Source organism: Macrotis lagotis, chromosome 1 (genome assembly GCF_037893015.1).
Source record: "Macrotis lagotis isolate mMagLag1 chromosome 1, bilby.v1.9.chrom.fasta, whole genome shotgun sequence".
Taxonomy (NCBI): Eukaryota; Metazoa; Chordata; class Mammalia; order Peramelemorphia; family Peramelidae; genus Macrotis; species Macrotis lagotis.
The window spans coordinates 262,175,048-262,197,105 of record NC_133658.1 but is presented as its reverse complement, the minus strand read 5'-3'; the positions used below and the strand labels follow the sequence as shown (position 1 = coordinate 262,197,105).

At 37.1% G+C, this 22,058-nt stretch overlaps 1 long non-coding RNA gene across 1 annotated transcript; it reads left to right on the top strand.

Moving 5' to 3' along the window:
- The first annotated feature begins 14,085 nt into the window (after positions 1-14,085).
- Positions 14,086-20,600, top strand: LOC141504928 (uncharacterized). The gene is made up of 3 exons (XR_012473508.1): positions 14,086-14,120; positions 14,866-15,073; positions 19,102-20,600. It is a non-coding gene; the product is annotated as an uncharacterized LOC141504928 (long non-coding RNA).
- The last annotated feature ends 1,458 nt before the right edge of the window (positions 20,601-22,058 follow it).

The following is a 22,058-nucleotide window of genomic DNA, read 5'->3' as shown; positions in this document are numbered from 1 at the left end:
TCAAAAATTTCTCAGCTAATCAAGAGTGGTGTCTCCTTTTCATATGCAGCATCAGACTGTCCTTTAGAGAATCACCCAATTCACCTGGGGCAGAAAAGTGTTGTTTTATAAGAATTTTAGGTAACTGAGTTCAATTTCTTCCTATTAAAATTCTCCAAAATATAAAGGGACATATCTGTTCTTTCTGACCACAAGATGGCAATCTACAATCCTTTTTTTTGTAAGATGAAATTCTACTTTTGTGGGTATCAGAAAAAAAAAGAGATTGTGAGAAGACTTCTCATCTATTGCCCTGGTTTGATCTCCTAGGCTAGCCCCAATGTGTGATTGTTGCCAATGGCATCATCCATCATTTTTATCTTAAGGCAAAGAAATTAAATAAATTCTACTTGTGATTGTCTCCATCCCCATTCTGGTTAACTAGTCTTTTATACCTTAAATGCTGAACCTATCTTGCAAGGCAATGGGGTTAAGTGGTTTGCCCAAGGCCACACAGCTACATAATTATTACCTGTTTGAGGCAGAATTTGAATTCAAGTACTCCTGACTCCAGGGCCAGTGCTCTTTTACTATGAAATCTTGTCACCCCCAAAAGATAATCTCTTAGAGGGCAAGGAAACAACATAGCTTAGTGAGAAGAACATTAGGCAATAAGCATCAACTTACTCCAAAATTTAGGTCATTTAACCTTCCTTGACCCCAGCTTCTTTACCTAAAATAATAACTGTCCTAATTGCACTACATCACAAATAATAAGAGCTACTTGTGTTCATACTAACCTGCCAATTTAAATTAATGACTTCCCCCTCCCTTAAAATCAAGAGATTTAATGAGAGGAATGTGCCTACATTTCCATCATAGGGTCTTGCATATTGTTTTTGCCATTATTAGTCATTTAGTTGTGTCTGACTCTTCGTTCTCCCATTTGGGAATTTTTTTTTGCAAAAATACTGGAGCAATTTCCATTTCCTTCTTCAGTTCATTTTACAGATGAACTGAGGCGAAAAAGGTTAAGTGACTTTCCCAAAGTAATACAGTTAAGTTCTGAGACACAGATTTGAACGTATGAAGATAAATTTTCCTGATTCCAAACCCAGTATTCTATCTGTTGCACCAGCTTTTTGCCCCTTGCATTTAGTAAGTACTTAATAAATATTTATTAAATGAATGTGTACAATGTAAGGGATAAGCCATGATAGGTAGCATAAAATCCATCTCAAACTTGAACATGATGTGAATGAGTGCCTGCTCACTCACCCTGGGATGATAAAACATATAGAATCTTTCAGTAACATTAAAATTGATGGTGGGAAAAATATGATGAAGTTGTCGTCCCTCAGGTGGCTGAAGTTGCAAAGTTACATCTGAGAGTGTTGAAAGCTTAGTTTTTTTTATGTATTAAGTGTATTCAATATATATGTAGTTCAAGCAGTAGGAGTAAGTGGATGTGTTTGGAATTCAGTGGAATGGGTAAATGGGTATGTTTGTCGGTCAAACCATGATTTGTACTCTTGTGAATGTCTATAAGAGTAGTGAATTAATGCAGGTGTATGGGTGAATGTGTCCTGATTCTAGGACAAGTTTAGGGGAGTATTTGTCCTTCAGGCATCCTGGAAGACTAGAGAAGTTTTGTGTGTTTTTATGTGAATGGGCTCAGGTGTGGATCCCATACCAGCATCCAGGGGAGAACTGAGCAGTATAGAAGCCTCCAGAGGTAGATTATGAAAGTGATTCTGCAAGAGGATGGAGTTGAACACAAGTTTGACAAAGATGGCAAATAATTTTATATTTTCATGAGATGAGTTAGTCAATCATAAAATCCCAATTTAAAAGAACTTCAGACCTCTCCTAATCTAATCTCTACCTGAACAATGTCTCCAAAAAGTGACCATTTAACTTTTCCTTGAAGATTTCCAGTGATAGAACTTCTTCCCAAGGCAGTCTGTAATACTTTTGGATAACTCTACTAAGCCTCTCCACTATTTCTGTTCATTGATTCTAGTTCTTACCCCTTGGCCAAAGGCAGAATAAGTAAAATTCCTTTCCCATATGATAGGACTTCAAATACTTGAAAATAGCAATTATGACGTCAGATGCAAAAATCTTCTGGTCTCCAGGTCAAACAGTCCTTGTAAGGCATGTATTTCAATCTCCTCTTCATCTTGTCACTCAATGTTGGGTACCCTTTGTGTTATCCAAGTATCCAAGTTTTTCCTGAAATATGGTAACCAGAACATTTATCTGGATCAGCTAGGTATCAAGAATAGAACACAATAGATGAACAACCCAAATGTTCTATTGCAAACTCTTCAAATATTAAAATGACCATAGGAAGGTTTCCAGAATATTGAGTAATTTTCTCTCTGGAGAACTTACAGAAAAAACATGAGGGGAAAAAAATCACATAAGATGGGAAGTAATGGAAGACCTTCCATCTGATAGCATCAATATAGGAAGTACCTCCAACAATGAGATTTTTTTAAATCCATCTAATTAATCTTGGTAAATTTTTATTTATTCTAGCCTAATATTTTAATTGACATGTTATCTGTGCCTCCAAATTTTGTCATCTCCAACTTTTTAAGTATGGCACCCAATTCTGGTGTTATAAGAATTCATATCACTACAGATCAAATAATTATACTTCATAAGTCTACATTAATTTTCTAAAAATTTAACTAAAATGTCTCTAGCCTTTGATTCAAAGATCCAATTGGATCAAAGAGGTCAAAGATAAAAACACATATAGTAGAGCTACTTGTGATAGCTATAAACTGGAAACATGATTGGAGAATGGCTAAGCAATTTGTGGTAATTGAATGACTAGAATATTACTGTGCCAAAAGAAATCATGCTTATGGAGAATTAGGAAAAGTAGGCAAAGGTTTATATATGAACTCATGCAAAGTGATCTAAGTACTACCAGGAAAACAATAAAACACAATGACCACAAGAGCACCAATAGAAAGAGCAAACAAAAAAACAAAAAGAAACCAAACACTCTGTTATTACAGTAACCAAATCTTCACCTTGAAGAAGTAATGGAAAAAATATATAGTTCTCTCCCTTCTTTTAATTTAGGATACTTGGGGTGTCAAATAGTATATATATATATATATATATATATATATATATATATATATATATATATATATTTTTTTTTATTTATATATATATATAATATATATTATATATATACCATCAAATTCTATTGATATATTGTTTATTTTTGCTTTTCTTTTTCTTTTTTAATTCTAGGAATGAATCACTAGGTAAGTGAAATGGATATATTTAGAAATTAAAGTGATACAAAAACAAATTATATCAATAAAAATTTTATTTCTCCCCCGCCCCCAAAAAATCCAACTGAACAGAGAGCACTGATTCAGGTACTAGATAATCAAAACAAAGACACCACCCATGTCTTCATCCAAGTTATTGATAAGAATGTCAAATAGGACAGAGACAGGGAGAGAGGATAGAACAGTGGAAGGGAAGGGTTTTAGAATCAGTTGATTTGAGTTCATATATTGACTCTTCTACTTACCACTCATGTGACTTTGGACAAATCACATAGCCAAGAGACTTAGTTCCTATAACATTCTGGATTCTGGTTCTGGTGCAATGGATCACTCACAGCCTGAGGATTCAAACACGGTCTTTTTATTCTATTCTATTACTATATTCCTAAAGAGGAAGATAAAATTCCTAATGGAGGAAGATAAAAATCTGATAATCACTGGCAAAAAGATTAAAATTAAAAATACAAGAAAGATAGTTCCCCAGAATCTCAGGAATTCCTCACCTTAGACCTGAAAACTGATTTTTGTATTCTTGTCCAAAGAACCCACAGCTGGGTCCCAGATAGTTGTGTGCTGATGTGTGTTCTTTCCAGAAGAAGACCACAGCATTAAGGAGGTGATATCTTGACAAGTACATGGATTGAATTTGAGTGAGGGGGTGTTGTGCTGTCATCAGTCACTTTTTCCTCTGGAGTTATCTGGGTTCAATGGTCAGATATGAATCAGGATGATTGGGGATGACCCTGAATGCAAAGCAATTAGGGTTAAGTGACTTGCCCAAGGTCACACAATTAGTAAGTGCAATTGTTACCCCTGATATATTTAAAAAAAAAACAAAGGGGAAAGGAGCCCAGGACCACTATCTCTTAATTTTCCTCCTATCCAGTTGGCTATATCCCTTTAGATTGCAATACAAAAAGGAGCTATATCCTTTTCTTCTCTCCTACCCACCAGCTTCCTTGGGTTTGTTGTCTTTCCTCATTAGGTTGTAAGCTTCCTGAGCTTCCTGAGGGCAGGGACTATCCTTTTCACATATGTATCTTTAGTGCTTAGCAAGGATCTAAAATAATGTAGGCACTGACATGTTTATTGACTGACTAGATTAGTTGAAGATTATGGGTGGGTAGGTGGGTGGGATTTGTAGAAAGATGACTAGTCAAGAAGAGGGTCAAAATGATGAAATCAAGGATCAATAAAAGTATGTTTTTATAATTTTTCTCTCTTTAATTACACATTTTTGTTGTCTCTCACATGAGACTGCAAGCTTCTTTTGAAAAGACTTATTTTCATTTTTTTATATTTATATTTCCAGTGACTAGCATAGTGACTGGCACAGTTGACTCAATAAATGCTTATTTATTGCCATCCCTATTAGAATATAGGTTCCTCAAGGGCAGTCTTTATTTCAACCACTTTGCAAGTATTCAGGACAAACTTGTGGTTTGAATTGATATCATTACCTACTTAGTGGGTCTTCTACATGTTAGGTGACGGCCAGATCTCTTAGTGCTGGGGCACAGCCAAGTTCTTCTGAAAGGGCTAGGTGGAGAGGTCGGGAAGGTCTTTCCAGCACAAGGTCCATGTTGCAAGGGCTTTGACAAAAGTGTAAATTTCCTGAAACCTAGATCTAAAAAGCCGGTCCAAGGCTGCTTGGGGTTTTCTGACTCTGACCCTAACTGAAGTGTTTAATCATCTACATAGTTTAAGTATTTACCAAGAATCTGGACATGCTCCATGCTCTGAGGCTACTAAAGATGCTTCCTTACCTGTCACTGGGTTAAACATTGATAGACACTAAATCAACTGTGTTCTTTGTTGATGTCACAGAAAAAGGAATATAGGAGAAATGTAAGCTCCTCCTGCTCCAATTTTTTTTTATTTGACAGGTTACTGGTCTCCCTCCATTTTGTCATAGATCTCCTTTTAGCCCATTCTTTTTTTTTCTGATTAACAAGTCTCTTATTCCCCTAACACACACTGAAAAAATTAATAATTAAAATCCTCATAGCTATATTCATAGTCAAACAGGACATATTACCAGATTGGTCATATTCAAAACTATATGCCTCATTCCTACATCACTTCTCTGACAGGAACTAAGTAGCATGATTCATCTCCAAACTTCTGTAATCATGATTTGTCAATCCATTAATCAGAGATCTAAAGTCTTTTAAAGTTGTTTTTCTTTAGAATGTTATCATTATGTGGTTTGTCCTAGATCTTTGTGGTTTGCTTTGAAATTGTTCCTTTCATTACACAATAATATTCTATCACATTCATATACCACAATTTGTTTTAACTCAAGAGGTGGGAATTCCCTTTATTTCCACTTTTTGATTATTATGAAAAATAGCTCTTGTGAATATTTTTGTAGATATGAATTCTTTTCCTTTTTCTTTGCTCTCTTTGCAGATAACTTATACCTACTAGTGATATTGCACAATTTGGGGATTTGTTGGCCATTATTAGAAATACAGCTGTATCAAGTAATAGCTACATCAAATAGTGTGCCTATTTTCCCTTTTCAATAATTTCTCCAACAAGGTCTTCTTCTTTTGCCATCTTTGTCTGATAGGTATGAAAAAAAATTTACATTTCCCTTTTAGTTATTTGGATCATATGATTATTAATAATACAGATTTCTTCCTCTGAAAACTACCTATTTATATTCTTTGACCATATATCTATTGGGAAATAGCTCTTGAATTCATTAATTAAAATCAGTTCTTTAAATATTTTGGATATGAGACTATTATAGAGAAATTTGCTGCAAATTTTTTTTCTTATTTACCTGTCTCCCTTCTAATTTTAACTGCATTAATTTTCTTTGTCATCTAACATATTTTAAAGATGTCATTCAGAAAAGGGAAAGAACTATATATACTTTTGATGGGGATATCAAAAGTAACATATGTAAAGCATTTTGAAAATGCTAATGTGTTAGGAAAATGTCAGTAATTATTATCATCCCCTTCATCAGTGATGCTGAAGGTCACTGGAGTTTTAACCCAGGTCTTTTGATTCATATTCTAAATGCTCTTTCATGGTTCCCCATTGCCTTTGGTTGACACATCTGAACTCCTCTTCATTAGCATTCAAAACCCTCTACAATGCAGCCCCAGCATACTTAGACAATTTTGACTCTCAGGGATCACAGAAAAGGCCCCTTTGTTCCACCCAGCCCAGTCTTCTTTGCCTTTATCTGTCCAGGATGGATTTAGTTCTCCTCATGTTCATTTCTGACTGTACTCTTCCTCTGTGAAGCCCTCTTAGATTACCTACAGCCCACCCACACCCAAGCTTCTACAGTTCCTGGGATCTGCACCAGGTTCTTCCTGCCAGTAATATGCACTCTCTTGTATTGTTATTCAAGTCTTCATCTCATCTCCTCAGGAAGACTGTGAACTCCTCCAAAGGAAGATTTCATTATCGATCTTTTGGGATTCTTTGAAGGACAGAGTGCTGGGTCTAATATGAGATAAATTTAGTGTACAGTGAAGATATACAGCAAAGATTACAGGGTGACACAAGATAAAAGAATTGGTATATAAAGTCTTTGGAGGACATGATTGAATCTTAGGACTCTATGAGGACAAATTGTTTTGAATGTATGAAAACTGGACCTTTTCTAATCAAGATGTTTTGAGATTCCTTTTAAGACATGGTTATAGGAAAGGGATCCAGTCATGATAGATAAGAAAATATCTCCTCTCTCACCTATCCCTGTAACTAATTAGATATATGACTTTGGACAAATCAGTTTCCCTCTTTAGGCCTCAGTTTCCCCATCTCTAGAATAAGAGGGACCAGTCTCAATAATTGCTGATGTCCCTTCTAAGCTCTCACAGTATTTAAGTCAACATTCAATTCATGCATCTTAAATTGTCTTACCTCAAAGGCAGATACTGGATGCAAGTGCTCTATTGATCTCTGATGGGGTTTCACCACATTTTGTGAACATTTCACCTGGGGATAACCATCCTGCTTGTATTAGTAATTGCAAATTTGAGGATTCATTTGTAACATCTATCCCCTTAACAATTTAAGAAGAAGCTCTTACTCTCTGTTAAATAATTAGATGGCTAAGTGGATAGAGAACCAGCCCTGGAGTCAGGAGGACCTGGGTTCAAAACCAGCCTCAGAGACATTTAACACTTACTAGCTGTGTGACCTTGGTAAGTCACCTAACCCTGATTGCCTCACATCCAGGGCTATCTCTAATTATCCTGATCCACATTTGGCCACTGGACTCAGATGGTTCCAAAGGAGAAAATGAAGGTGATTACTTAGCAAAGCATCCCTTCACTCATATCCAATTTGAGTGCTTATCTTGGCATCACTTCTCTGATGTCATGGTCTTCTTCGAGAATGAAATACAAACAACAATTCTCTGTAACACCATGGATCCCACCCCACAACCTTCCACATCTCTTTGCCTCTGCTTCTTTACCCAGAGATGAAGTAAATCATCATGATTTCAATGGTCATCCCATTCAATGGTCTGACCCTCAGATTTCAATGGTCATCCCAGCATCTTGAAATACCAAAAGTCTCTTGTTTGTCCTGTTCTCAAAGAGAAGTACAATTTGCCTTGTTTTGTCAGGAGCCTGTTTCCAGTCCCCAAATAGAGGTTAACGGGGAGATCTCTTTTAGAAGCCAAGGGCCTCCTGGCTATCTGACCTGCTAACCTTCATTGATAGACTCCTTTGAGCTCTTTTTGATTTTCCACTGCCTTGAGTCTACAGTGTAATTGGTTTTATGCTGTATTGACTTTATAAATGAGTTTTGTACCTGACTAAAGTCACCTTTCCAAGTCCTTGAGTTGAGTTCAGGAATTTAGCCTTCCTTTTGCATTAGCTTAAAGTTAGTTTAAAAGAAAAACTCTCTTTCATGCCAGTATCTTCTACCCCATGATATTTCCTGGATATGTTAGTTAAGCCTAACAAGCTAACTTGTTGCCATTCTGTCCTTTCCTATCTTTGTGTAATTAGGGGATTTTTTTCATCTCTTCCAAGGAGACAGAAAGTCTGGTTGATGCGTTCCCCTGAAGAAGACTATATGATGCAGATGAGTTCCATCAAAAAAAGAACATTTCTTAAATTTTAGAGAGAGGAAAGATTAGTCTCACCTGAATGCAGCCCACCTTTCTCAGCATAGTCATAATGTTCCTTCCCTGACCCTACAATCTATCACCTCTTCTCTCTCTACAAAGACTGCTTCTTTGTTTTGTATCAATAAAGAGGGTTCCCTCCCTCTTTTGGGGTCACAGGCTTTATTGAGGTAGCTAAGCTGACCAACTTTGTTAACAGTCATATGCATCACTATTTTTGTTTGTTTGTTTTGTCAAATTGTTATTGAGCCCCTTTCTCTTCCTCTTGGCCTGGATGTGAGTTCTCACTCTTTTTTTGATGAACTTAAGGGTTCCCTTATCTTTGGAGAACTTTAATAATTATGTGACTCTCATAAAGGAAAATCTACATACCTGCCCAGATCATTTCTCTCACAAATTTGGTGTGCTTAGTCAAACACCCAGAGCAGTGACAATGTCACAGCTTTGCAAAGTTTTTGGTAACTGTGGCTCTTGTTGAAGCCTTTGGGGTACTGACTGGTCATGACTTCAGTGCTCTCGAAGCCCAATGGCAGCCACAGAAGAACTGCATCACTGTCAATAAACTGATCTTGCTTGGAGTCTGACCCTCAGAAGTAGCTCTATTGGATTTATTCAAGAGATTTCTTAATTGCTACCACCCTAGATGAGCCATGATGCTACTGCAACCATCAATCTTTATCTGCCTCTCTTATAATGGCAATGGCCAGATGTCATCCTCAGGGCATAACCTTAATCATAAAACAAGAATTTGCTGGACTTGATTGAGAAAATTGTTAGCGTCACATCCTGAATGAATGAAAAATTACTAACTAGATCTTTGAGGTCTGTCTTATTTTTCCAGATTCTCCAGGTCCTTCAAAAATTGATTTTGGGTTACTGGGGATGAGATGCCTTTGGAGTCTGAACTCATCATCCTCAGTCCAGGGCTTTAAGGTTTCATTAAAAAAGAAAGTCATTGAAAGGAAGACTATCCAAGCAAAGAAGGGGAAAGTTCGTTGAGCACTAAGGTCCATGAGTCCACAACTGTTGGAGCAACAAGACTTGGAAAAGTCCCAAGAAATGTTTTCAGACTGGTTTCTTCAACTTCAGGAAACCTATACAATTCCAGGTGAAAGAGTATTGGACTAGGAGACTGAAGACCTGGGTTTGGGTCTGAACTTTAGATTTAAGTAGTTGTAGGAAATAAGGTTATTCATTTCCTTCTTCTGGTTCCCTTTCATCATCTGGAAAATGAATAGTTTGAAATAAATGTTCTATAAGGTCGTTTCCAGTGCTAAATCTATGATCTTATGATCTTTCAATTCACTATTGAATCTGTTCTCTTCTGTTCTATGTTCCAAGGTTCCTTCCTAGTTCTGACATTCTCTATTCTAACATTGTTTGGGGAAAACAGAAGAGAAGTGTGCTAGATGATCAAACAGGTGGATGTTGAATGATTGCACATAAATAATAATCTTTCTTTCTTGGAAAGAAGTCTTCAATGGGATGCCCCAGGAATCTGCAGTTGATTCTTCATTGTTAGAGGGTTTTATCAATGACTTGCCTAAAGGCATACAATTTACATGCTTATTCAATTTACAAATGATACAAAATTGAGAGATAGCTATTGTACTAAATTATAAATCAGAAGTTAGTGAGAGTGATAATGATCTAAACAGGTTGGCATCTAGTAAGATGACACATAATAGGTTCAGAGCACTGGCCCTGGAGTCAGGAGTACTTGAGTTCAAATCTGACCTCAGACACTTAATAATTCCTTAGCTGTGTGATCTTGGGCAAGTCACTTAACCCCATTGCCTTAAAATTTTTTTTAATTGTTTTTAAAAAGATGACATATAATAGGAATAAAAGTATAGTCTTACACTTGGGTTCAAAAAATCAATGTCATACTTAGAAAATAGAGGAAATCTGGCTAGACAGTAGTTCATCCTAAAAAGATCAGAGTGGCTGGGGTTAAATGGAATATAAATTTAATATGAGTCAAGAGTTAGCTATGACCACTAAGAAACTAATGAAAAATTTATACTGCATTAAGGAAAGCATGATTATCTAGGACTAGAAAACAGGTTATCATTACTCCAACTCTACCCTCAGCAAAAGGAGATGATTATCCTGCAGAAGGAATTTTGCTCCATTTTGGAGCAAACAATATTAGAAGAATGAATAGATGAATAAATAAAAAATGAAATCAGTCAATCAATTAATGACTTCCTATTTACAAAAAGCCTGTTTATTAACTGCTTCACTATCAAATTGACCCCTTATTCTTTTTTCTTTTTAGGTTTTTGCAAGGCAAAGGGGGGTTAAGTGGCTTGCCCAAGGCCACACAGTTAGGTAATTATTAAGTGTCTGAGATGGGATTTGAAGTCAGGTACTCCTGACTCCAAGGTCTGTGCTTTATCCACTACACCACCTAGCTGCCCTTAGACCCCTTATTCTTAAGGAGCTCACATTCCTTTTTTTGTTTAGGAGCTCACATCTAATAACGGAAACAACACATATAAGAGGTTTCAAATGCAAGTCCCATAGAAAAGTTCCATGGTCTCAAGGGTTCAGTGGCAAAGTTGGTAATACATCATCTTTAATATCATACCCATTGATAAAACAATAACAATTTCTAACAATACATTATTGAACAATGCCAGGGATTCTAGTGGCAAGAACTTATTTCCTGGGTTTTCAGGATCTTTTGGGGGACTGCAGCATTTTCAAAGGCAGTTGTCATTTTGCATCTCCCTTAGAGAATTCCCTGGATGAAAGCTGCAAGACTTGGACTGGAAGCAGGGCTAGTGATCTGGTATTCTCTGGGCTTTGGCGTTCACTTGCCCATTGGTGGTAGCTGTTCAGTGCTTGGTGGTTATGATGGTAGAAGAGGAGGTGGCACTCCTTCCATAGGGGTTCCTCCCTAAAATCATAGCTTTAAGGGTCAGGATGGAAGAAGAGTTGGATTAAGGTGTGCTCTAGGCTATCTATACCAGGGTTTGAAAGGAGATGGTGATCAAGGGGAGGTTTAACTCTCTTGCACATGCAACCTGCAGGAGATTTTGGTAGTTGGTCAAAAGTTGGTGCTTCAATTATAGATGAATAAGGAGTTCTCATAGCAAAGTGTTTTTCCCCCAAAATAAGACTGGGTATTATATTATTTTTTGCTCAAAAGATGCATTAGAGCCCAATTTCAGAGAATGTCTTTTTTTATGTACAACAATATACATTTATTCTTATACAAAAAATCCACATTTATTCATGTACAAAAATCTACATTTATTATACAATCATGTCTTCTTCTGGAACATTGTCATAACTCTCCAAGCAATTCCATTTCCTGTAGAACCATTGGCCCCAATCTCTCACATCAGCAATAGAGCTCTCCTTAAATGAGCACTTCTTGTCCATTGTAGCCCACTTGTAGTTTATTGGTTACACAGCTGCTAGTGATTTTATCCCACAAGTTCCTCACCCAAGTCACAACCTCTTACAGATTTGGCTTCACAAAGTTTCCATGCTGATTTTTCTTCACTCTATTTTCAATGTAGTCATTGATTTTATCCTTGAATGGCTTGTTTAATGCAATATCAAGAGTCTGGGGATAGGCAGTCATTTCTGTGGGAATCATTATGTAATCTATTCTTCTCTCTACAAGGAAGTTCTTCATGTTTTTAGAAAGGTGAGTGTTGGCTGAATCACAGCCTAGAAGACCTCTGGCCACCTCACAAAATAAGTGGCAGCGTTAAATTCCTTGCTTGTGGACACCAGGCTTTTTCAGTTTCAAGAACATAAATGCCTGAAAAAAATTCAATCTTTATTTTTCTTGCTCTTGGTGATGATTAGAGGTGAGACTTTTATTCTATCCAGATGTTATCACATGCACACTTCATTCATGCATTGGCATTCAGCAATAAATTTTGAGTTCATCTGTTTACACAGGCATTTGCTTCTCATTCAAAAGTGCCTGCTTGGGTATTTACAAATACTTAGTTATAAATTTATCATAATGATTTAAGTATTAATGTCAATAATATTATTTATATTTAATTATAGATTAATATTTTATATTTCAATGCATGCACTTTGTGGTGTGATGTATATACTACTGTATCCATCTGGCTGATGATCCTATCTAACTGGGGCTTATTTAGGGAGTAGGATTTATATTATGAGCATCCTGAAAATAAAAATTATGCTCCAGTTTATTTCCAAGGAAATAACTAGCTCCCATGGAAGGATGAGGAAATGTTTATCATGGAGAGGAAAAGTTTTAGGAGGGATCAGATTGTTGTCTCCAGCATTTTGAAAAGTTATCATATAGTAGAAGAGTTCAATTCTATTTAGCCCCTATAGGGTGCAATTAAGGACACTGGCTGGAAATTACAAAGATAGAAATTTAGGTTTGATGTGAAGAATTATATATTATACACAGAACTATTCAAAAATGGAGTAGAAGGGGCAATGGGCTTTGCTCACCAGAGATATTCAAGCAAAGGCTGAATGAACATGTATCCAGGTATGATGTGGAGAGGATTGTTGTTCAAGGGGAATCCTAACATTCTTTTTCTTTTCTCCTCCTTTCTCCTCCTTTTCTTTCCATCCTCCTCACATCTTCCTTTTTCTATACTACCACTGAAGCAACTTGATGGTGCAATGGCTGACCTTGGAGTCAGGAGGATCTGAGTTCATATTCGGGCTCAGACATTTGACTCTTACTAGCTGTGTGACCTTGGACAAGTCACTTAGCCCTGATTTGCCTCTCATCCAGGGCCATCTCCAGTCATCCCTTATCTAGCCATATGATCCAAATGGTTCTGGAGGAGAAAGTGGGAATGGTGACTTAGTACAGCATCTCTCACTTATATCCAATTATGTGCCTGTCCTGGCAATCACCTGCCTACTATACCGCTGCTACTGCTATTACTACTAGTACTATTGCTGCTGCTGCTACTGTTGCTGCTGCTACTGCTATACTACTATTACAATGGAGCTGCTGCTGTTACCATTATTATACTCCTCTTACCTCTACTGTTACTGTTCCAACTGCTGCTACTACACTGCTAGCCCCACTGGTACTATTGCTACTGCTACAGCTGCTGCTATTGTTACTGCTACTATTACCCTGCTGCTACTACTATCACTGTTGCTGCTTCTACTAACTACTGCTACTACTACTACTACTACTACTACTACTACTACTACTACTACTACTACTACTACTATACTACTGTGCTGCTGCTATTGCTACTGCCACTACTATCCTGCAATTACTACTACTGCTGAAGTACAATCTTTATATTTGTGTAATGCCTTTATAGAAAGGGTCCTTGAAACCTTTCTGGGCCCTGAGAAACTCCTCAGAAATAGAAACTTGACTAGGCAACTTTGGGTCTGAGAATAATCAGACAGGACCCATAGGCTTGACTCTGGGATCATGAGATATACTATTAATGTGTCTGAGATACACAAAGCACCCTTGTTAACCTAATTATTTTGCTATATCTGTAGAATCCCTGCTTCCTCCCAAGACTGCCTCCCCCTTCCCCAAATGCAGCTGGAACCATGAGATAGTAAACTCTCTGTGTCATAGGAGACATGTTATATATCTAACTGCTATCTCTGCTTCTGTATCCTGCTTGCTCACAATATATAGACTATAAAAACCTTGTTCTCTGGACACCCGGTGCTATTTGCTTTGAGGAGGTATCCCCACATAGTCATTGGTACTAAAATGTACTCCCCCAAATTCATAGCTTGGTCTCCATCTTGCTTCTTTGGGTTCAACACTGCTGCTATATTACCATACTGCTGCTACTACTACTATACCACTGCTGCTGCTGCTGCTGCTGCTGCTGCTGCTACTACTACTACTACTACTACTACTACTACTACTACTACTACTACTACTCTACTATACTACTGATACTGCTGCTGCTATTGTTACTGCTGCTGTTGCTACTACTACTACTATTCTACTCTGCTACTGATACTGCTGCTGCTATTGTTACTTCTGCTGCTGCTACTACTACTACTACTATTACTACTGCTGCTGCTGCTGTTGCTGCTGCTGCTGCTGTTGCTGCTATACTATGGCTATTTTAATATTACTACTACTAGCTAACTGGTGTTTACATAGTGCTCTAAGGTTTGCAAAGCTAACTTATTTGAGGCTCATAAAAACCTTATTTAGGGGAAGTAGGTGCTCTTATTATCATCATTATTTTAGAAAAGAGAAAACTGAGGCACAGAGATTAAATGATTTACCCAGGGATACACAGAGGGAATATTTGAAGCAGAATTTGAACTCATCTTCCTGATTCCAACTCCTACTCTCTATTCAGTCACTACCAAATGCCTCTGAAATTCTATAATTCCAAGTTTTCCCAGCTGTGCTAACTGTGTTAGTCAATTCTAAAAGGTAAGAATTCTCTATTCTATATTGAGGGTTCTTCTTTTCTGTGTTTTAAGATCTTTTCTAGCTCAGAAAAACTACAAGCAATACTCTCTATGAGGCTGCTAATTATGCACAGTGGTTGAGGCAGCTTAGGTGTTTGAAAGGACTGGAAACACTGAAAGACCCAAGGAGGAAGTGGATGGAGGAAGACTGGCTGCAAGAAGCTTCTCACCAGAGTTCTGTCCTGGAAGACGATACCAGAGCATGTAAGATCAACACCAGGTATAAAAGATGCTGGGTACCTGGGATGGGTAGGTAGCAATCCAGGCTAGCACTTTTAGTTATTCATTTAGAAGTCAGCGGCAGCAGCATGAAGGCTGGTTTGAGATGGTTTGAGAAATCCCATAGGGTCGAGTCAGTGAGCAAGGTTAACTGAAGACTCAGAGCCCAGCTCTCTTCCCCACCCTCCACCCCCCCAGGGAAAATCCTTAAATTGAGCTGGTAATCATAACTTAATCTAACACCTTACAATTTATGGAATTTCATTTTCCTCACCATAACCCTGTGAACTAGGCAGTAAAAGTAATACAAATTTTATAGAAGAGGTACATGAAGCCTGACTTCCAGATTCTTAAGATGGTGTATTATGTGCTGTGAAGAGGCTATGTAAGCCTTCATCCTTCGTTGGAGAAACTGAGGCCCAGAGAGGCTTGAAGATTTGTTCAAGGATACAAACCCAATTTCGCTAAGTCCAGGACTCTTTTCCCCTTTGGGCTGCTTCCTAAAACACTACAAGTACATTCTGGGGAATCCTCCTCACTAGTTGTGTTTACCTGTACCTTTACCTATAGTTTAGTCCCTAAAGCTCCAATCTTTTAATCAGGTGGTTCAGTTCACAAACTATGAATAAGAGGGAGAATCTATGAGGCAGCAGCACTTTATGACAATATTTTGATATTTTCATCAGAATATGAAGCAGGGACTATAATTTACTATCTTACATTCTAAAAATGCCTTCAGGCCCTTTCCCACAAGGGGATACCTAGCATGACAGAAAGTAGGGAGGCAGGTTATAATCCAGAACTGAGCCTCTAAGGGAAAGGGGAGTACCCCAACCTACTATCAGGAATGCCCTGCTTTCTAGGGCATATTCCTAGGGAGGCAGGAGAAATAAACTAGAATTGCCTTTTGTACACTAATACATTGTTGGTAGAACTGTAAACTCATCCAACCTTTCTAGAGAGCAATTTGGAATTATGCCCAAAGGGCAATAAAAATGTGTATACCCTTTGATCCAGTAATACCACTACTGGGTCTGTGCCCTGAAGAGATGATGAAAAGGGGTAAAAAACATCAATTGTACAAAAATATTCATTGCAGCCGTGTTTGTGGTGGCAAAGAATTAGAAATTGAGTGAGTGTCCATCAATTGGGGAATGGTTGAACAAATTGTGGTATATGTACATTATGGACACTATTGTTCTATTAGAAACTAGGAGGGATGGGAATTCAGAGAAACCTGGAAGGATTTGCATGAACTGATGCTGAGTGAGATGAGTAGAACCAGAAGGACATTGTACACCCTAACAGCAACATGGGAGTGATGATCAACCTTGATGGACTTGCTCATTCCATCAGTGCAACAATCAGGGACAATTTTGGGGTATCTCTGATGGAGAATCCCATATGTATTCAGAGAAAGACCAAAGGCTATATACCTTTAATTTTAAAAAAAGTTATCTTATATAATTTTGCTATCTCTTATATTTTTTTTTTCCTTAAGAATATGATTTCTTTCTTAGCACAGTCAATTTAGATCAATGTATAGCATGGAAACAATGTAAAGACTATCAGACTGTCGTCTCTGTGAGATTAGGGGAGGAAATTGTAAAATTCAAAAATAAAGCAATAAAGTAATGTTAAAAAAAAAAAGAATTGCCTTTTTAAAAGAGCAATTTAAGGTGGACAAACATGATCAAGCATCTGATTTCTCATGAGAGGAAAAAGTCCACTCAGGAGTGTTGGGGGATGCTCCCACTTTTACTAGGGATAAATTTAGAAATATAATTACCCTTCCCCAAGTTAGGGGGATTTAAATGCCTTTTATAAATTTGTGAATCCACAGATGAAAGGCCTCTTTTTCTTCTAGCTCTGTTTCCCCACCTATTCCAATCCTCATAATCTCCATTCGAATTTTGGCTCTATTAAAAAAAAGTAGGATTTATAACTCTCTAACAAGGAAGCAGAATTATGAGATAGTGAGCTCCCCATTACAAAAGGTATATATGAATCCAAGTCAAATGACTATGGAAGGAAATTCCATATGGGGTGGGCTATTGAGAACTCTGAGAACTCTGAGATCTCTTCCATCTCAGAGACTTGGGGGGGAGGGAGTGTTGTAATGGAAGCAGGAAGGCAGACTTGGGATTGGACAACTAGGAATGAGTTTCAAATCTGAAACTTCACAGCTGTATAACTGTGGGCAAGTCATTTTCCCCTCAGATCTTCTTCCATGTTTATAAAATGTAATTAATACCACTTGAACCATCTACCTTGGTGCAAGGATTCTTGGTGGGGGATAACATTTTATAAGCCTTAAAAACACTATAAAATAGGAGTTATTATTCTTTCATCTCACAACAAGTTCCTCATATGTGATATAGGAAAGTAGTTTGATACTAAGGAAGAATTTAATTTAAAAAAAGTCTATAGCAATAAAGTGACTTGTCCAGAGTCATGTAGCATTAACAGAAATGGCATTTGAATCATTGGACTGACCATGTGTTCATAAGGTAGATACTCTTGTCTGTCCCCCAGAGAAAGAGTCCTCAGCTCCTTGAGGTCAGAGACCATTTTATTTTTGTCTAAATAGCCCCTTTTCGTTGCTGTTGTTCAACTTCATGTGCAACTTGCTATGACTCCATTTAGAGGTTTTCTAGGCAAAGATATTGGAGTATTTACCATTTCTTTCTCCAGTTTATTTTACAGATGAGGAAACTGAGGCAAAGTGACTTGTCTGGGGTCACCCAGTTAATAAATGTCTGAGATTGGATTTGAATTTGGATTTTTTTGACCCCAGATCCAGCAATACTATTTACTGTACTACCTAACTAGCCCAGTATCCATCATAAGAGCTCATTATCAGACTTAAAGAAGTTTCTTGATTGATTATCATCTCCTCTAAAATGCCCAAAATACAGTACATTTTTTACCAAAGCCTTATATCTATGAGAAGAGAAGGAGGCAAAATTTCACTACCTTTGAAAAGAAATCTGGATGTGACTTCTAGAAGAAACAATCAGATCCATTGTAATGAAGTTATTCCAGGCAGGGCTAGACCAAGGCATCCTAGAGTCTAGAATGGGCTTGACTTGCATGATTCCCTATTGCTTACTGAGCACCTGAGCCTCATGGATGCTCTAGTAATGATGACCCTTTTGCAAGACTCAGAATCATCCAGAATCTGAACTTTCTACTTGACCAATTCTAGCCTAAAATGAAATTCTGACCCTTACCTAACAGCCCAGAGTATTTTTTCCCTTGAAGACATCTACCACCATATCCATAATTAGTCATAGCTTCCATAACTACTGCAATTCCCTTCTCATTCTTCCAAAATTCAGGTCACAGAGCTGAGTTCCCTAGTGGACAGGACTTTATAGCTTGTAATTCTGCCTCTCTAGTCTCCATACCTTGATTTGCACTGTTCCCTAAGCTTGGAATACCTTCTTTCTTTATCTGTTGAATTTCCAACCTTCCTTTAAGGTCACTTCAGATGCCACCTCCTCCATAGAAGCTCTCCTAGACCTCAATTAGTAATAACTTTTCCTGCTTGGATTGAGAGCACATTTTGTTTTATATTTCTCTTGCATTCTTATATTTTATGTTTTTCATTATTTTATTTTGCTTATATTTTAATATTTTTACCATAACTCAATATACTGCTCTCATCTCCACCTCTCTATCCCAAAACTTTCGATACAAGTTCCATAAGCACAGAGAATTCATCTGATCAATACTTTATATGCCTTCCTCTCCCCTTTCCCCCAGTTCTGCACACCAAGGACTAAGCAAATGAATGAATAAATTTAATTTAATTATTTTATTATATTTTATAACTTTTATAATTTTTATAATTTTATGCATATATAAATAATTAAAGATAGAATGAGTGAATGAATGAATGATCTAGTCCAACGACACTCAGCTTTCAAAGAAAATAAGACCTATAAAAGAGAGTGATTTGTCCAAAGTCATATAAGAAATTAGATGTATTTAGGAGAAGGTAAATCACTTTTTCTCCCTGTCCAGAGCTCACCACCAGAGTGGAAAGACTGCAAAGGGGCCCTAAAGTTCCCATGTTCCTTCCAGAAGTCTCCAGTCCTTGCACACTGCCCATCCCTGCTCCTTTCCAAAGAACATCAAGTCAGAAACAAGTGTCCAGGAATGTTGGAGCACACCCTGGGGATTATGTAACATGTTAATCTGCTCATCAGCTCATTTCTCAGGTGAAGGAGCTGTACTTTGACCATGGAGCTCACCTGCCTCAGTACCTCATTCACCCATAGAAAATATTACTGTTTTCAGTCCTCATCTCTAATTTCTTCCTCTGCCATCACTCAGTGTCTTGGCTTTCATGGGCATGCAAACCAGGAGAGTGACCTTGTGCAATACGTCTAATGTACTAGGAAGTACTGGATTCAGGATATCTTCAATTAATTACTGGTTCTATCATTTACTACTGGCTGTGTGTGTCAGACAGCGGCCAAGCCTTAGTTTCTTCAGGGGTTAGTCTAAGGTAATAAAGATAAAATGAGATAATGTTTGTAAAAACTCATTGAAACCTCAAAGCAATAGACCAATAAGAGCTATTATTATTAACAAAGTGCTTCATCTCCAAAAAATAATAGTGAAGACAATTCTGAAGTTTTCTTCTGGAAGTTGGATGGAAATATTCCCATGGACCTTATGGTACAGCAGCAAATATGGATGGTGATTTATCACTTTCACTGATAAAATTAGGTGTTTCTGATATTCAATCATTTGAAGTGCCAAGGACTTTGGGAACAAAAACATTTTTTCTGGGTTTTCAGCAACTATATTTTAGGGGGGAGGCAGGGAATGCAACAACAGAATTATGTGCTGGGTCTCCCCAGAATTGCTTCTCGGGATACTTTGGGGACTGCTTTGGAAGTACGAATAGGGCTCTGGAAAGAGCTTCCAGGGTTCTTGGGCTTATCTGTTTGGGCAGTGGTTATTGGCGGAGAGGAAGCCAGATCTCTTCTCTACAAGGATTGCTCCCAACAGTGATGGCAGGAAGGGCAAGGCTAGGAGCTGGCTAGTCTTCTTGGGGTAGGGGTGCAGTGCACCATTATTCTGAGAGCCTTTGGATTTATGGTTCTGAGCTATCTCCCTCAGGGTCTGAAGGGAGGCAAGACAGTTCCAAAGCTGCTGATCCTCTATAGAGGACAGGCAGGCAGATAACTAAACAAAGAAACTGTTCCTGATTCTAATTTTACCACCCAGCCATGAGGGGTATTCATGGAAATAAGTGCCAGGGACCTTTCTGTTTATTAAAATTCCATGCTATTTACCTTATATTTTTATATTATATAAATTCATACATATATGCATATATATTGTTTACATCAATATTTTCTTGAATTGATCAGCTATCAAGGGGGCTCAAGAGGATGAGATTATAGACTCAAATAGATATTAGTTCTCTGTATGCAATATTTAGCAATGTAAATGATTATTTTTATTTCTCTTCAATATGATGTATATCACTCAAACAAAACTAGATTTTATATATATATATACATATAAAAATAAAGTAGATGGAAATATATTACATAGTGATGAAAAACAAAGAGAATCACTGAAACATTTTAAAGGAAGTCCTGATAAGAAGGACAGTATTAAAAGTAAATTCAGTATAAAAGTATATACATATATATATATATATATATATATATATATATATATATATATGAAAAAACAAGCAGTATGAAATGGAGACTAATGGCTTCACAGAGAATCAATTCTTTTTTTTTGAATCTGCTATGTTGGTGGAAATGCTCTCCTTTTTTATATTTTATTACTATAATTTGTAATATTTATTACAATATAGTAATTTATTAATGCAATTAATATAATGGGGGGTATGTTTTAAGTTCAGAATAAAGGGGGGGAAGGATTTGGCTAAAAAAAACACAGAAAATTATAACATTATAAAGTATAGTTGGTCGCCTGGCTTTGAATTAGTCTTTTGATATAAAATAGACTAGAGTGAGTGCTTCAGGTGGCCACTGAGTTAGACATTAAATGGAACAGGAAGAAGAGAGTTCACCTTTGAGAAATAGCATTGTTCTGTTCCAGATTGCTCCCTGGCTCATCTTTTTAAATTTTCTCATTGATGATGCATGGTTATGAATCAAGCAATATTATGCCAGTTTTCTGGTATATTACTAAGGATGACTTGTGTACCAGGTGATTAGGAATTATCTAAAATATCCCTCTATTTTCCAATTATTTATATGAAGACAGTTTGAGGACCTCTTTTGTTCCCTTCCCTCCCTCACCCATATCTCCATCATGATTTTTTAAATAATATTTTATTTTTCCCATTTATATATAAAAATAATTTTTAATCTTTTTTAATTTTTGAGTTTCAAACTCTAGCTTTCCATACCTTTATAACTATGATTATTCTCTGTAATGGGACTGTCTTTAATGAACGTTCCTACCATATGATGAATATTTATGGTGTGCAAGAACCCTAGGGTGCTAAACTTTAGACCCTTCATTAGCTTAGTCAGTTTTACCACCTTGGGCCTAGGGAAGAAATGAAAGCAAGCCATGAGACCAGATTCTCTCCTTTCTTGGTGCTTAGTTAGGCCAAAGAACATGTCTTGGTCTCTCCCTTAAAAGGATCTTAGTCAGAAGCAAGACAATCCCAAAGCCTCCCAAATAAGCTTTGTCTTTACAAAAAGAATTCAAAAGACACTTGAGTTAGACTATTTCTTCTAATATTTATCAGTTGTCTGACCAAGGGCAAATTGTCCACTGCTCTAAGTTTCTGTTTCCTCATCTGTAAATGGAAATATGAATATCTGTAGCACCTAACTCACATAATTATGTTAAGGTTCAAATAAAAGAATATTTGCAAAATACTTTGAAAATCATAAAACCAAATGTGTCAACTATCCCTATGATTGTTTATCTCCAAAAGCCTGTCTTCAAAGAACCAGCTTTGTAGGAGAGTC